Below are 16,145 nucleotides of genomic sequence, written 5' to 3'. Positions count from 1 at the left end.
TATTGCAGCTTCAGTGATGTATATACCTGGTGTACTAATACATATATTATGACGATTAGAAGTCTATCAACTCTTTGAATCGTTGTTTCTCAAAAACAGTGGCTCTAAGAAAAAAAACTATTAAGATATTTTTTATAGATAATTATCTATTCTACATTTTTTGTTAGAGCTAATTTTACGATAAAACTTCGAAACTTTACGAAACAGTTCATTAGAACCAATTCAAACTTTACTCCCACCTGCGCCGGAAAACTCCTGAACACAATTTTTTGCAACTGTAAAAAGGGATGTAGCGCTAAATGTGGTTGCAAAAAATTTGAACTGTTTTGTACGGTATCGTACACTAATTGTCAAAACCGGTCGTGCTCCAATGTTGAATCACCAACAATTGAGGATTCATTTGATTCTATCGAGGAGCCATGCGATGTGTCATTATTGGGACAATTTACTTGCACCCAGGATGAACAACAAGAAGAAGAAGAAGAAGAAGAACTAGAAGATGAAGAAGAGGAAGAAGAACAATGAGAAGAATAACAAGGGAAGCAAAAGTATTAGAAAATTATGAACCAGTTTGATAAATTTCCCTTTTTTTTAATTTATACCGCTATATATAACTTTATCATTTTTAACCCTTGTCAATATCAATTATTAAATAGCTTTAAATTAAATAGAATCATAACAGATCCGTGGAATAGGCCTACTGGGGAAACCACGTTAAAAAAACGCGCTAAGTACACTACCTCAAAGGTGGTGTGGAAACGTGTGCGCATATTATGACGATTACCACTTTTTGAATCGTTATATGTCAAAAACGGTGGCTCTCAAGAAAAAAAGTAATAAGACATTTTTTATAGATAATTATCTAATCTACATTTTTTGTTAGAACTAATTTTACGATAAAACTTACCGTTTCGCTGAAAATCGCTAAAAACCATATTTGGTGACCTTTGACCCCGCGTAAAATTTTTAGCAGGGGTCGGATTTATGAGGACTTTTTAAATTTCATTTATGATGGTATTTTGAACAATCCTGCCAATTTTCAGCTTGATGGTAATTATTGTAGCCTCACTCCTATTTTTGAGTCTAACTAGACCGGTCTAATTATAAACAAGTAAAGATGTCGTGTTTAAGAAAATATTGATTAACTAAAATTGTTAAATACACAGCTTGTTTTTCTACAAATTTTATGAACTTTATAATGGAGTACATGCATTGTTTACCGAAACATTTCCACATTTCCATAATAGGATTTAGAAGAATATTTGTCACAAATACGTGAACGCGTCATAAAATCGTCTATTCGTACAAGGTCTTAAATAAATAAACTCCAATCGAACGTGATGCCATTAATATAATAAAATGTTCCAGTGGAGGCGACAACCATGGAATCGATTATTCAACGATTGTAGAGCGACATGCAGTCATAACTTCATATATTATGCAGAAGTCTGCTGTCTCGTCTAAAACCTACACGAACCTAGACCCAAAATTCGGTTAAAAAAGAAAGGTATTTGTTTGCTTTCTACATGAACTTTACGGGATTGGATTATTAAATTATTTATGCTGAAGTTAAAAAGGAACTTCGGTTCAAGCGTTCAAAGCTATTAAAATTGGTCTCGGGAAAAAGCAAATATAAATATGTAAGCAAAATAAAGCAAAAAGTTTTGTTACATGCGTAAATAATTCATACGTTATGAAATGTTACTTAAAAATTAAGGCATCTGATTTTGCTTTAATCCTTGAGCGATGGTAACAAGATACATATTTTAAAATCAATGGGAAAATCCCAATAGTTGGCTGTATACGATAGTTTAAAAAACTCATGCAGAAGTAAAAACTTCAAATTGTATACTGGTATAAAATCGTTTATTAAAAACTATCTAAAATGTCATCCAAATGGATTGCAAAACGTTTTCGTTCTAATTCAGAACATCTTCAGTGCATTCTGCCGAGTAGTTGGAACTAGCACACTATTTAAAGTGGTAACCCCTTAATATATGGTTTACATATTATATTTTAATAAAATATGGTGACTACAAGTCGATGTTTTTGGATTTATTAGAATACCTGCTCAAAGGGCAACATGTTTTTCTGCTCGAAAATACTAGTTACTTGCCAGTTCAATGGCCACAGACCCAGACCAACTGATTGTTGGTCTGGGTTTAGAGCTGGAAGGTCTTGTACGGATAATGTATTTTCGTTAAAACAAATCATCGAAAAAAATTAGAACGAAATAGGCCAATACATCTAGTTTTTATAGATTTGCAAAAAGCATATGACAATATACCCATACCGAAACTATGGGAAGTCCTGCAAAACTTCAACATTAACTTTACTCTCATAAAAGCTGTCCAAAATTTATACAGCGACATGAAATCTGCAGTAAAATTAGGAAATTAGGTAAAATTAACAGATTTGTTTACAGTCAACAAAGGTCTACGACAAGGATGTTGCATATCAACGAGTCTGTGTTATGTCGCCAAAGCCCTTACAATATGGAAAAGAAAATGCAGTGGAATGGGCCTCCAAATCGACGACAACACCTGCCTGTGCACACCCTTCAGTTTGAAGACGATCAGATATTTTATGTGCAAACGATCAAACGATAAAGAAGATTTGGAATATATGACTTGCAAATTGAAGGAAGAATACGAAAAATGGGGACTGCAGATGAATGTAGAAAAAACACAATATTTACGCCTAGGTGATGATTCAAATTATATGATATTGGACAATTATCAGAAAATAACTAGCTGTGATAAATATAAGTATTTGGGAATTTGGGATGCAGAAATTAAGAGCAAAATAAATAAAGCAAGAACGATAATTGGGTCATTGAACGGAGTTTTGTGGAGTACCGAGATAGGGAAACAAAGAAAAATGAGAATATACAACACCATGATTAAGAGCATATTTGTATACGGATTTGAAACATGGAGAATAAAGGAACACCAAAAAAGAAAGATAGAAGCTACTGACATGGACGCCTTAAGAAGAGCAAGTAGAACATCGAGATTGGACCGGGTTAGAAATGAGGAAGTAAAGCGAATAATGAATTTACAGGAAACGGTTGTAGAATGCATTGAGAGGAAACAATTAACGTGGTACGAACATGTTCAGAGAATGGGGGAGGAGAGACTGCCAAAGAAAATTATGAAATGGATACCTACAGAAAACAGGAAACGAGGAAGGCCAAGAACGACATGGATACAAGGAGTAAGACGATCAATGAGTGTACGAGGATTAGAAGACGAAAACTGCAATGATAGAAGATATTGGCAACAAGGCATCGGACAACGTCGGAGGACGTTTTGAACCCGAATTTATATATATATATATATATATATATATATATATATATATATATATATATCTTTTGTTCTAGGTGGGCGGTTCTAAAAGAGTAGGTTTAGGTACGAAGGTCCCACGATCGAGAGCTAAGCAAAAGTTGTGCCTCACCTAATACAAATTTATGGTCTTAAATGCACCCTTTTCGTTTTTCTGAAAGACGTAAAAATACCAAATCTATGTTATAATAGAATATAGATTTAGTACGACTATATTCAACAACATCATCCTCCAAATCATCAAAAGTATTAAGGTGATACAGTAGCGATCAACAGGTAGCAACAAACGCGGTACACGATTGCGAAAGTTCTGCGAACTTTCAAAAGTGAGGCAACAATGCGTCGGTAATTCGACAGTGACAGTGACGTTTATACTATCAAAATAGTATATTAAGTATGGAGAACGGTAAGGGTTTTATACCGATCGAAGACAATTGTTTGGAGGAGGAGCGGCGCGACGACTCCAATTATTGTCTGAGATCGGTTACCCTTAACGTTCGACATGCTTATAACGTTTTTTGCACGATTGATACCATTATAAATTATAAAATTAAACATTTTCGTCATATTGACTAGTTTCATTAATTTTATCAAGATAGATACTTTGGTTGTTAGGTAGTAACTAGGGTGCATAACAACAATGGAGAATTGAGTTTTTATTTAGTTGTCAATAATTTTAAGTACAATTTTGATCATTATAAATTAAAATATGAGCGAAAGTGAATTTAAAGAAATTGAACGGGCTTGGGAAGAAGGGTGTTCCGCAATTATTCCCGAAAAATCCAAAATCCGTTAGCAAAATACCTACCAAAGCTTTAAAAAATGGTGGGAAGGCAAGAATTTAAGAATCGAAGAAAATACTCTATTGGTATATTTCGTTCAAAGACATATGAAGTTGAAAGCTCCTGGAAGCCTCTGGGCAGAATATTCAATGATTAAATCCACCGTTTTTCTTTATGATGGCATTGATATTTCCAAGTTTTCAACTTTGATCGCGTATTTGAAGAGAAAAAATGTTGGATACTACTAATGTATGCGATTCTGCAGGAGTTTCTGTTAGAAGTGAAACCGCAGCCCAAACAAGTGGGATTTCATTAAATAATTTAAAAAATTGTACCATAAGTTTCAATATTAATAAATAATTCGTTAGTTTTCTTTATTCTTTCAAAAAATAAATTAAAATTAAGAGATTTTTTAACTCGACGGTAAGTGAATTACTTACCGTCAAGTTGGAGTACTTACCGTCGAGTTGGATTACTTACCGTCGAGTTGCTAGTAAATGTCACCTACTGACGTAAAATCTGTCACGGTAAACAGTCAAAAATGATCAATCGTGCAAAAACACTAATTTTTATACACATAGTCGCGAAATGTTGCCAAGTCAGTTACGTTCGATTTCTTGTTATAAAAAAATCGATTTTTAGTAGTTCCAAGATTACACAAAATCTAGGCATGGGATAAAAAAGTTTATTTGAAGAAAGTTTATTTTTTTGTCCTTCTTAATGGCGGTACAGGCTCCTTTTTTCAATATTTTATTTAGTTATAGAGTAATTTCCACATACTAACATATTTCTGAAATTGGCGTCTGTACCGCCATTCTTTATTATATTACGAATATGTGTGCCAAATATCTCGACAAAATATGCAAAATTAGAGCCGCAATCTTGGAACGCGTTTGTTGCTACCTGTTGATCGCTACTGTTTGCTCTTAAAAGCATTATAGCATAATAAGCATATTAAGGCAGAATGTTTTTTTAATAGTATTTAAATAGTATAAATTACAAAATATATAATCATCGGTAAAGAGTCCACTGGCAAATGATCTAGTATCTAGTCGTATTTGTGTTGGTAACTGCCAGCTATCTCGCCATCTTTTAAAATCTTCCTGGTTGTCAGGTACCTGTTGCTGTTCAATATTTTGCTATTCGGGCAGCTCTCTTACTATAGACTCGGGTATTGTGTTGGTTTTATATCCTTCTTCTCTGCCTGTCATATCGTAAAATGTCATGTGTTCTATAGAGGTCTATAATTGGGTTATTTGGTATTCTATCTTCTGTTTTTCCAGCAATTTATTTTAAGGCTATCATTTTTGACTTTCTAAATATTTAAAAAAAAATTGATGATTACACCACAGATACTTACACTGAATTTATAGAGCATGTGTAAGACCTATATTCACCTACACATAAACGAGACCAATCGCAGAGTCGAGAAAAACTCGAGAAAAAATACGTGATGTGATGAGAGTATCAGAGGAATAAGGAACAGCGGTGCTAAAATTATGTAACAGTTTACGTTTGTCATGCAAAACATGGTGAAAAAAGTGAAAAAAGAGAATCAAAGACAAATTAGAGGTAACACACGTAGATTTCAAAAAGAACAATCAACGGTAACCGGAATGCAAGAATTGTGTAACAACGTAAGAAACCTGCATAAATACAAGAAAAATTGAGAGACAGACGGAAAATGTAAAATTATTACAAAAACCAAACTTGTGTATTTGACTCCCAAAACAGACATACGAATAGGAAACGTAAAGTTAACCATAAGCGACATGTCTATTTTCTATCGCTACATAGTCTAATTGTTCAGGGCTTATTTTTAGTTAACAAAAGTCAAATATATTAAATTAAAGCATGAAATACTGACGAAAGTTATTTGTTCGAACCCGACATAGGGTTTTTGTTTGTAAGTTTTCTCATTATGTCTAATGCGTACCTGGATTAAGCAAATCACGCGCATGCATAACTCACCTTTTGAAAAATTGAACTTCAAAATTATAATTCCGTAAGTGATGTCGAATTTCATACCACAGATATTATTACTTTTCCTGCCAAGAAGAGAAGTAAAAGTTTTATAAGCCAGACAAATGTGGATGCGCGTCACATAAGAAGTCTCTCAAAGAAAAAGAGAAAACTGAGAGATGTATTTTCGTAAAAGTTTAGCATGATGGATGTCACCAGAAACTTAGCTCTTATGGGAGTTAAAAATTCACCAGCAGCGGAACAAAGTAAATATATTATGTGCTGTAGGAAAGTTGTTGATCTTTTATATTTGTGTGTCTAGTATCAATAGAGTTCACTAGTAATCATAGTTTTGTCCTATTCAAATTTAAATTTTCATGATTTTATGTTTGATAAAGTTTTTTATATACTATCAGGATATGCTGATTGCAAATTTAGACACTATTTTTGTCCAATGTGAATAACATTTTCGTTATAGATATGTACCAAATAGACGTATTATAATAAAACATGTATAAGTCTGGACGCGCGTACCAAAAAAAGTTGAGTAATAGCAAGCTGAAGCTGAAAATTTGTTAATAGCTTAACGGTGTGTAGTCGGACAAACTTTCATTTACGGGAACACTGGAACAGGGGAAGTTTTAACTGTGGAACAGTTTAAAAATTTGGAACGTCAGATTACGAAAACGTCCCATGTATTTTGTCGGACAGAGCATCCAATTGATTTGTTACCCTTTCATTAAACTCTCATGCAAAAATCAGACTGCCATTACTAACCAACATGATTCCTGTTATTTGACATATTCTTCGTGTTCCACTCATTAAAATGCCCAGTTGGCGATAAACACCACTCTGATTTTTGCACAAGAGTTTAATGAAATGGTAACAAATCAATTGGAAGTTCTGTCCGACAAAATACATGGAACGTTTTCGCAGTCTGACATTCCAAATTGTTAACCTGTTCCACAATTAAAACTTCCCCTGTTCCAGTGTTCCCATACATCAAAGTTTGTCCGACTAGACACCGTTAAGGCTATTAACAAATTTTCAGCTTGCTATTAACCCATTAACGCCCAAATGATTATTTTTTGCATTTTTAACGTAATTCTTTGTTTCGTAATATATTTTGAGGTACAAAATAATGTCCTACCAAAATTTTTGTTTTTTGTTTTAAAATTTTTGAAAAAACAACTGTCCTCATTTGAGAATGCTGGGCTTAATTACTATGAAATTAAAGACAAAATTTAGTTTAGCAACATAAGTTTGTTTAGCAGATTTTCAAATTATATTCATATTATATACCTACCTACTATGGAGTTAAAAAATGTTAAATATATAAATCCTATATTTTTTTATCAAATTGTTCAAAACAAATCGACACCAAAGCGTTACATTACATTTCTGGCAATATGTTCGCCCTTTTGACGTAGTTTTGATTTTGACATCTTCGTTGTTTTTCTCGTTTTGCTACAATGTGGTTTTTACTATCATATCTAATGTCTTCAGAGATATTGCTTCTTGATGTACTTGGAAGACTAAATGGACGACCTTTGCGTATTCTTACGTCATGTCCACTTTTTAGATATGAATAAGCTACTTGTCGCCTAAATTCTTTGATGGATATATTTTTCCCTTATGTTGTATAGCACGCACCCTTTTACGATATCCATATAATATATCATTCGTGTAATACGACACCAATATCATTTTTTCCTTTTTACTCCATTGTTGAACTTGGTTGGTGAGAAAAACGGTATCATAATTGGTTCCAATAGAAACACTGTTGTTGTCAAAGCACCAGTCATATGCACGTCAAGGCTTCTGTTCTAGGTCTTTTTATTGTTTGGTAGGACACTTTGCAGTTCAGTTTTCTCTAATAAATATTTTTGTCTCATCCTATAATCGAAGAACATAATTAGTTACTAAAAATGCCAATGTAGACTTTATACACAAAATACAGTATTGCCCAAAATAAACAGTACTGAAACTGAAACACAGATGTATTGTTGTGCGCGCTGTCATATTCAAATTAACTAGTATAGACCTGTCGGGTAATCTTTAAATAATTACTTATTAAGGCTTAATTGTTAAAAATGGTGTTAAATACAGAGGAGACAGTGTTTCTCGTGGAGCATTATTTTCGCTCATACGGAATCGGCCGACGTAATAGTGCAAGTCTGCAATACGTGTGTGATCAATTCACACAATGCAACGGTTTAATAAACGTTATAATGCTGTAATTTTCAACAACCTTCAAAATTACAGCATTACTTGGACAACGTTTGTTAAACTGTTGTGTGAATTATTGATCACACACGTATAGCAGACTTGCACTTTTACTTCGGCGATTCCGTATGAGCGAAAATAATGCTCCACGAGAAACACTTTCTCCTCTGTATTTAACACCATTTTTAATTAGGCCTTAAAAAGTAATTATTTAAAGATTACTCGACAGGTCTATACTAGTTAATTTGAATATGACAGCGCGCACAAAGATACATCTGTGTTTCAGTTTCAGTACTGTTTATTTTGGGCAATACATACTGTATTAAATGAATTTGCCCAGCGTCCTCATTTGAGTGGAATATAAGGCCGATGCCACATTATGCGTTTTGACCGGATGCGATGAAAACGCATCCGTTTCCAACGCAACCGGACCGACCTGTCACACTATGCGTTTAGTCTGGTGCAGTTTGTAAGCGCGTACCGATGACTCAAAACGTATCCGTTTCCAACGCAACCGGACCGATCTGTCACACTATGCGTTTTCACCGGATGCGGCGGAAACGCATCCGGTCAAAACGCATAATCTGACATCGGCCTAAGTGGAATTGTATATTGTATAAGTACTTAAGTATTTGACAATTGCGGTGTTGACACTTCAGATTTGTTTTATTATATTTACATTTTATTATTCAATTTAATGTAAGATTATTACTTAAGTCTTGTTTTATTTTTCGAATATTTTGATTTATTTACATTGAATATTAATTTGTTTTGATGTATAATCCGCAATAATTATGCGATATATTTGATTTTAAAATGAACTCTGAAATTTTTGGAAATTGCGCGACAATGTTAATTTAGATCTCTGACGTAGAGAATGACGAGCAACTGTATTTATAATGTACGGACCATTACATACATACAAACATTTTCCCCCTTTTTAAATAGAAAGTGAGTCAAATTTCTGAGCTCGATAACTTTTGAATGGTATAACCGACTTTCAAAATTAAACATGCATTGGAAAGGTAATGATAAATACTATCAGAAGCCGTAGATAAGATTTGGCCCATTTTACAAGCCCATTTAGTCAGGTTGACAGAATTTGCTTGTATATATTATAGTGTCGCGTGTAGTGGGTGTGCGCCATTGGCGAGAACTACCGTTCTCTGAGATACTATTTAATCTCAAGCCGTATACAGTTGAGCCCCTGAATCTTTACCCGTGCGTCATCATTTAAAGCATACGAAATAAGTCGATGATAAGTCGGAAATTGAAATTTATTAAACGAAATAGCAAGTCACTTTCAACAAGTCAACAACAAGTCAGCGTCGGTTTCCTCAAAAGCGGCACCGACAAACTGCGAGCGTAACACTGCGATGAATGACGTTATAAAAAACTGTGCCACACACGCTTGCTGAGTTTGCATATTCCATTGCCGCAGTGAAGAACCTTGAATTTTTCACCGTAATCTGACGTAATTCATCGCAGTGTTACGGTCGCAGTTTGTCGATGCCGCTTTAGATGAAACCCAGGCTTTAATTACTATCACTTACTGTTGCGTTGAGTAAATTTCAATTCCCGACTGATCATCGACTTATTTCGTATGCTTTAAATGATAACGCACGGGTAAAGATTCAGGGATTCAACTGTACGTGACTGTACGTATTTATTTCAGCTAAGTAGGCAACACAAGACAATCTGTATAGAGGTACTTTATCATTTAAACGTTATAAAGTTTTACGTGTAATAGGGCTGTTCACTTATTTTTAAATATAGTTAAATTCAATAGATTATAAGGTATATAAAACCGTAACAATCATAAAACTGTTTAAAAATGTATATTTTTTAAGAAAATGAGTTCATAATGTTGATTTTCTTAGAGGCTAGAAAAACGCTACCCTGCAGCGAGTCTACGGTTTGTGACGTCAGCAGTCGTATCGTCTTTGATCGACGACTAGTTTTGTATACATACTTATTTACGAAGTGTATTTGAATGTGTGCCGTTCTTTACGTATTTAATTAGTAAAAATGAAACTAAATAAGTAGTGTTTTGTTCCTTGGTGTGTAAATACCTCTAAGAACAATTCTGACAAGATTTTTATTACAGTTCCAGCTAATTTAAATCGTAAAAAGAAACGTAAAAAAGAAGTATATGTATCAATAAAAACAGCTTTTCTCTTGCGAAATCGAAGATTACTTCTTTATTGCAAGTTATGGATCTTTTCCTAAATAAATGGGTTTTTAAATTAAGTACTCATCTTTATCCAATTCTATGATATGTTTTAGATTTAAGTTAGCTAAAGTCTTATAAAAAAATAAATTATAAAAATTCTTAATACCTTCAGTCGAAAACTTCGTATTTTGGACTTCTAAATATCTGTTTTTAAATATCCAGGCAACGAAATGGGTTAGCAAGAAAATTTTACAAAAATAAAAAGTACCTATATAGTTTATGATTTTTCAATTTGTCTGGAGGTTGTCAAATGCTATTTAAATGCATTCATTTTTTCGAATAATGAGAAAACTAATAAATATTTTTGAACAATTTGAACGCAGAATTAAAGATTACATTATTACTGGGGGCCGAAAGTTCATTAGCATAAACAAAAAGTTTCCTTTGAATGAAATATTTGAAATTAAAAATCACACTAAATTTTCTCTTTTTTTTTACCCCTGTACCTCATTAAAATAAACATTCCGCTACTCTGTGGTTGATTTATTTCTTTACAAGATGACAAGAAATCAGACACCATTGTTACATGTACAGTACGTAGGTTAAGCGAATCAGCTATTTTAAAACCTTTCATTTTATTTATTTATTTGTACCACCCAAAATATGTCCTCAGAAACAGTCTATCCACTTTAAACTAAACAAATTTACCACAAAACTCTACGTTAGCCCTGATGAAACAATAAGAGAACAAAATACAAAATAAAATGACCTGAACTAACGTCAATCAGGTACCCAAAGAGAAAGAATACTGTGGACATGGCGCGCGCTGGGGTATACGAGTACGACTAGTGACGTCAGAAACGTTTTCTTGAAATTTAAAATAATACTAGATTTCTAATGAAGTTTTTTCATAGAAAGGCTTTTTAAATTTTCCTAAAATTTTAGACAATTATTCCTAGTGTGTTTCTTAATCGTTTTATATGTTTAAAATTACTATTAAATTTTTTGTGAACATCCCTATTATAATAAACTCTTATTTTTATAAACAAGAGACAGTATCAAAGACGAAGAATTTTTTATTAATAATATTTGCATATGTCATTGTTAGCGCGCCACTGAATGGCTATTCTCCGATTTGTTGAAGATCCCAAAGCATAAACTAATGGACAAAGGGAAACGCTTCATTATTTATGAAGTCGCAAATAAGACACTTACGTGATTAGGGTCTTTCGGGTTTAATTTTTTCCCGCACTTTCATTCGCGTCAACGACCCTCTCGTTTTTTTTTGTTTTACGACTTACTGATTCGAAATAGATTAGTATCGTTCTTGATTGTTTAGTTGGTTTGTTTGTGTGTACGGTTTTTGTTTGTTTTGAACTTTGGTTGACATATTGTTTGCTGGTGTCTAAGACTAATATATTTTTCAAATGGATTCGTACTGTTTTTTACGCATCATGTTGACTATGTTTTTATGTAATTTACTATCGAGTCAATCAACAGTGAAATTATATCTTCCAAATATATACAGTAATTACTAATCAAATGTCATAAACTGCGCGGTGAGTTACGAATATAAAAAATATATAATATATAGTCGGTTCGCTAAACTCAGACACAACTGGCTAGTGATTTTAGTAAGTAATTTTGCCAATTCGGTAAAATTGGCAAAAAAAGAATTACTTAGTTAATAATTACTAAATAGTTAGGTAGTGACAAAAAACAAAAAAATTACGGAATAAAATCACTAGCCAGTTGTGTCTGAGTTTAGCAAACCGACTATAGTAAATATACATACCATAAAAAATAAAAATTAAATATTGCATTAATAGATATTGTGCCCTACGGATATCCATCATTAGCATCAATTGTTGCTCAACTTCTTCATGACATACTATCTATTAAACCATCAATAGATTCTTGAGCAATTTCTCCCCATAACCGTTTTAACAGTTCTTTAAGTTGCTGAAGGATCTGCGGAGGAGATATCTGATTCTGCCGTGTCTGCCGTATAAGCCTTCTTTGTAGCACATCCAAAAAATGTTCAACGGGCCTGAGGTCTGAAGGACGCAAGAATAATGCCAAATAAGCAATTTCACGCAAATCTCTACTTCCATTACCGTCGAGAAAAAAACCGGTCCCCAATGGCTGCATGAAAACAAACAAAAAAATGCTCAATAATGCGTCTATACATCTCACCATTCATAGAGTCCTGTCTAAGGTAGAGATCTGTTTTTCCACCGAAACAGATTTTAGTCCAAACCATAACACCACCACCTCTAAATAGATGAACTATCTGACAGGGTCTTTTTTCTTGGTTTCCTACGTCTTGTCCATACTTGTCCTCGACGGCTATCTGAAAATCGGCATAATCTGGTCTCGTTTGTGAACAATTCTGAATGGCATTGATCTCTCCAATATAAATGTGTTTAAACATCTTCAAATAGTTCCAATGGAAACCATGGTACTAGTGGCGTCATGAAGTATCGTGCAATAAAAAGGATCCCTGTTCTTTGTGTACCAGCAACATATCCGATGTTCCGAAAACTAGATGCAAGGTTAGAAATAGATTTGAGGAACATTGAAAATATGGGCAACTTCGACTTGTAGGGCACCATTTTAAACAATCTAAACATCTCTGCTGGCCTTGCTCTTGATTTAATTTACGACAGGTAGGGGAGCAAAGTATGCAAAATTTGCAGCTAATTTGCAATGAGCGTTATGGGGACCTATTGGGATGTGATTATTAGGTCCTAAAATCCAAGAAGTTAAAAGTAAAATTTTCCATTTTAGTGGGCGCTTGCCATTTTTTAATTTAATTTTCCATTTCCAACAATCGTTTTTTCCGATTATAGCGCCATCTATCCATAATTCGAAAAAATGTCTCGAATAAAAGTTGCTTATTTTTACGTAAAGAATCCAAATCTGCAATAAAAATTTGGGGGTCCCATTTAAGATTTTTTAAGTAACCCTGCACCCCGCCACCGTGGGGAGTCGTGATTGGTACCATTCGATAGATTTTTCAAAAGAATTTTGAAAGTATATTTTGCAGTTTTTCGACCTGATGTTCATTTTGCGAAATATCGCTGGTTTTGTATTTAAAATTTAAAATTTATCCCCCACCTCTCTCCGTGGGGGGTCATGTTTAGTACCGCTCGATAGATTTTTGAAAATTTTTGGAGACGTATTTTTAGTTTTTCGATCTAATGTTCACTTCGCGAAATATTCGCTTTTTTGTTGTGAAACTTTTTGACTCACCCATTTCCTTACGCCCCGCTCAAATCGTCAGATTTTTGAAATATACACTCTTTTGCATGTATAACTTACCTTATCTTAATCTGACAATTTTGAGTATTTTTTAGGACAGCTTTTTTTTCAGGCCCCCCCTTAACGAACTTCCCTGTGTTAAGAGCCAATATATGGCAGAGGTACATCTGCAGGATAACAGGTTTCTCCCCATAGGATAATCTGACGCGCTCGAGTAACTGTAAAAATCCCCGCTTGGGCTCCCCTACCATTATTAGTACTAACTAAATCACTTAAAACTTCGTTTTCTGGAATTTGGGGGAAAATTGCAATTGTTTGGTGTTAATAATGATTTTAATATTATGTATTTGTTTCATGTTACTCCTGCCTATGTAATTTTAGTATTTTAGCTTTTGATACGAATAAATAAATATTTATTTCTGGTTGATAAATGTTGTGTTTCATTCAGTATTTAAATCAATCTTCTTCTATTAGTCATGAATTACCATGTCTCTCTTATTTTGCTTCTTAGTGCAGTCACTGAAGGTTTTCACCTCCGATTTCGTTGAACCTTCATCGACTTTCATGAAAATTGGTGAGTAATTAGAAGATACATCAAGGAACAAATGACATGATGCCAACTTGCGCTTTTACCCTGGGGGTGGATGCCACCCCTTCTCGGGGGTGAAAATTATTTTATTAAGCATAATACTATAAGTCAATAGAGGGACAAATTATAAGCAAAATTTGTTATATAAAGTTATTAAAATAAATCAACACTTTTTGAGTTATTAAAGATTAAAGATTTTATTTTTTCGTAAAAAAATGCATGTTTTAAATAGGTTTTTCACGTATAACTCAAAACTATAAGCTTTTACAAAAAAGTTGTTATTACTGAAATTGAAGATAATAAAAATCTAAATACATTCCTTACATAAAGAACTAAACTCATGTTAGTTCAAAGTGAGTTATTGGCAATTGAATGTGTATTTTTTTCGACGAGTACTCAAATCTAAGTATTCAAGCTTAAATAACGGGAAAACGATGCAATGTATAAAATATTCCTGCTAAACATTTGTCAAAGTACTTCGGAATACCTATCAAATGAGCTTCAGAACAAGATAATAGCGTCAAAATTAAGTAATTTATAAGGAAAATAAAAGAACCGTTTCGAAATTTTTAGGAAAAAGTGAAAAATAAAACATACGCCATTTCCACAAAAATTACAATTTATAGTAATCCTTACAAGAACTTCTTTATATTAGCATAAGTAATGTTTTCGATAGTTTTGACCGGTTTAGAATGCATATTTAAAAAAAAGAAATAATTTAAAAAAATCATAATTTTTAAAATTATTGTAATTCTCATATTCTTTTGATAATACTCCAAAAATACTCAATATACGTAAAAAATTAAATATAACCAAATTTTAGTTTTTTCTGTGCCAAATATTTTACTAAGTAAAAAATAACCGAGATAAAAACGTTTAAATCTTAAATTTTGCTGTGGGAACCATGCAACCGGGGCAATTTAACCTTTTAATTTTAAAAAAGTAAGGGGTTTAAAAGATTAGGTTCAACGCGCTTAAATAGCACTTGAAACTAACTTTCAAACAGTTTTTAAGTGAACCTGATACCGTAAACACGAACGGAGTTATTAAAAAAAACAATAACATTTCTTGGAAAAATTTTTAAAAGATAAATTTTGAAAAAATTTTGGAGCATAATCTTTAACGCTATCAACATGTTTGGGGGGCCATTTGATAGATATTTTTAAGTACTTTGACAAATTTTTAATAAGTTTATGTTATAAAATGCACTAATGTCCCGTTATTTCAGCTTGAATACTGAGTTTTTTACTCGCCGAAAAAAATATACATTCAATTACCTATAACTCACTTTTAGTTAACATTAAAAGGTTTTTCGAGTAAAAGGTTTATTTCATTTTTTATTGGCTTCAATTCTGATAATAATAACTTTTTTGTAAAAACTTTTGTTATTGATGAAAAATTGGTTAAAAACATGCATTTCTCTCAAGAAAATTAAAATCTTTGATCTTTAATAACTTAAAAAGTTTTGATTTATTTTAATAACTTTATAAAACAAATTTTGCTTGAAATTTGTCCCTCTATCGAATTATGGGGTTATTTTTAATAAGATAATTTTCACCCCCGAGAAGGGCTAGCATCCACCCCCAGGGTAAAAGCGCAAGTTGGCACCATATCACCTTTGTTCCTTGAGATATCCTCTAACCACTCACCAATTTTCATGCAAATCGAAGGAGGTTCAACAAAATCGGAGGTAATAGCTCATATCCACCTTCAGTGACTCCACTATCTGTTGATGCCATATGAACGCCGATATTTTTATACATTAATCCCTTTTTTATTTTTACAGAGTGGACTATACAGTC

This window comes from Diabrotica virgifera, chromosome 7, assembly GCF_917563875.1.
Source record: "Diabrotica virgifera virgifera chromosome 7, PGI_DIABVI_V3a".
Taxonomy (NCBI): Eukaryota; Metazoa; Arthropoda; class Insecta; order Coleoptera; family Chrysomelidae; genus Diabrotica; species Diabrotica virgifera.
This window is presented reverse-complemented; position numbering follows the sequence as displayed.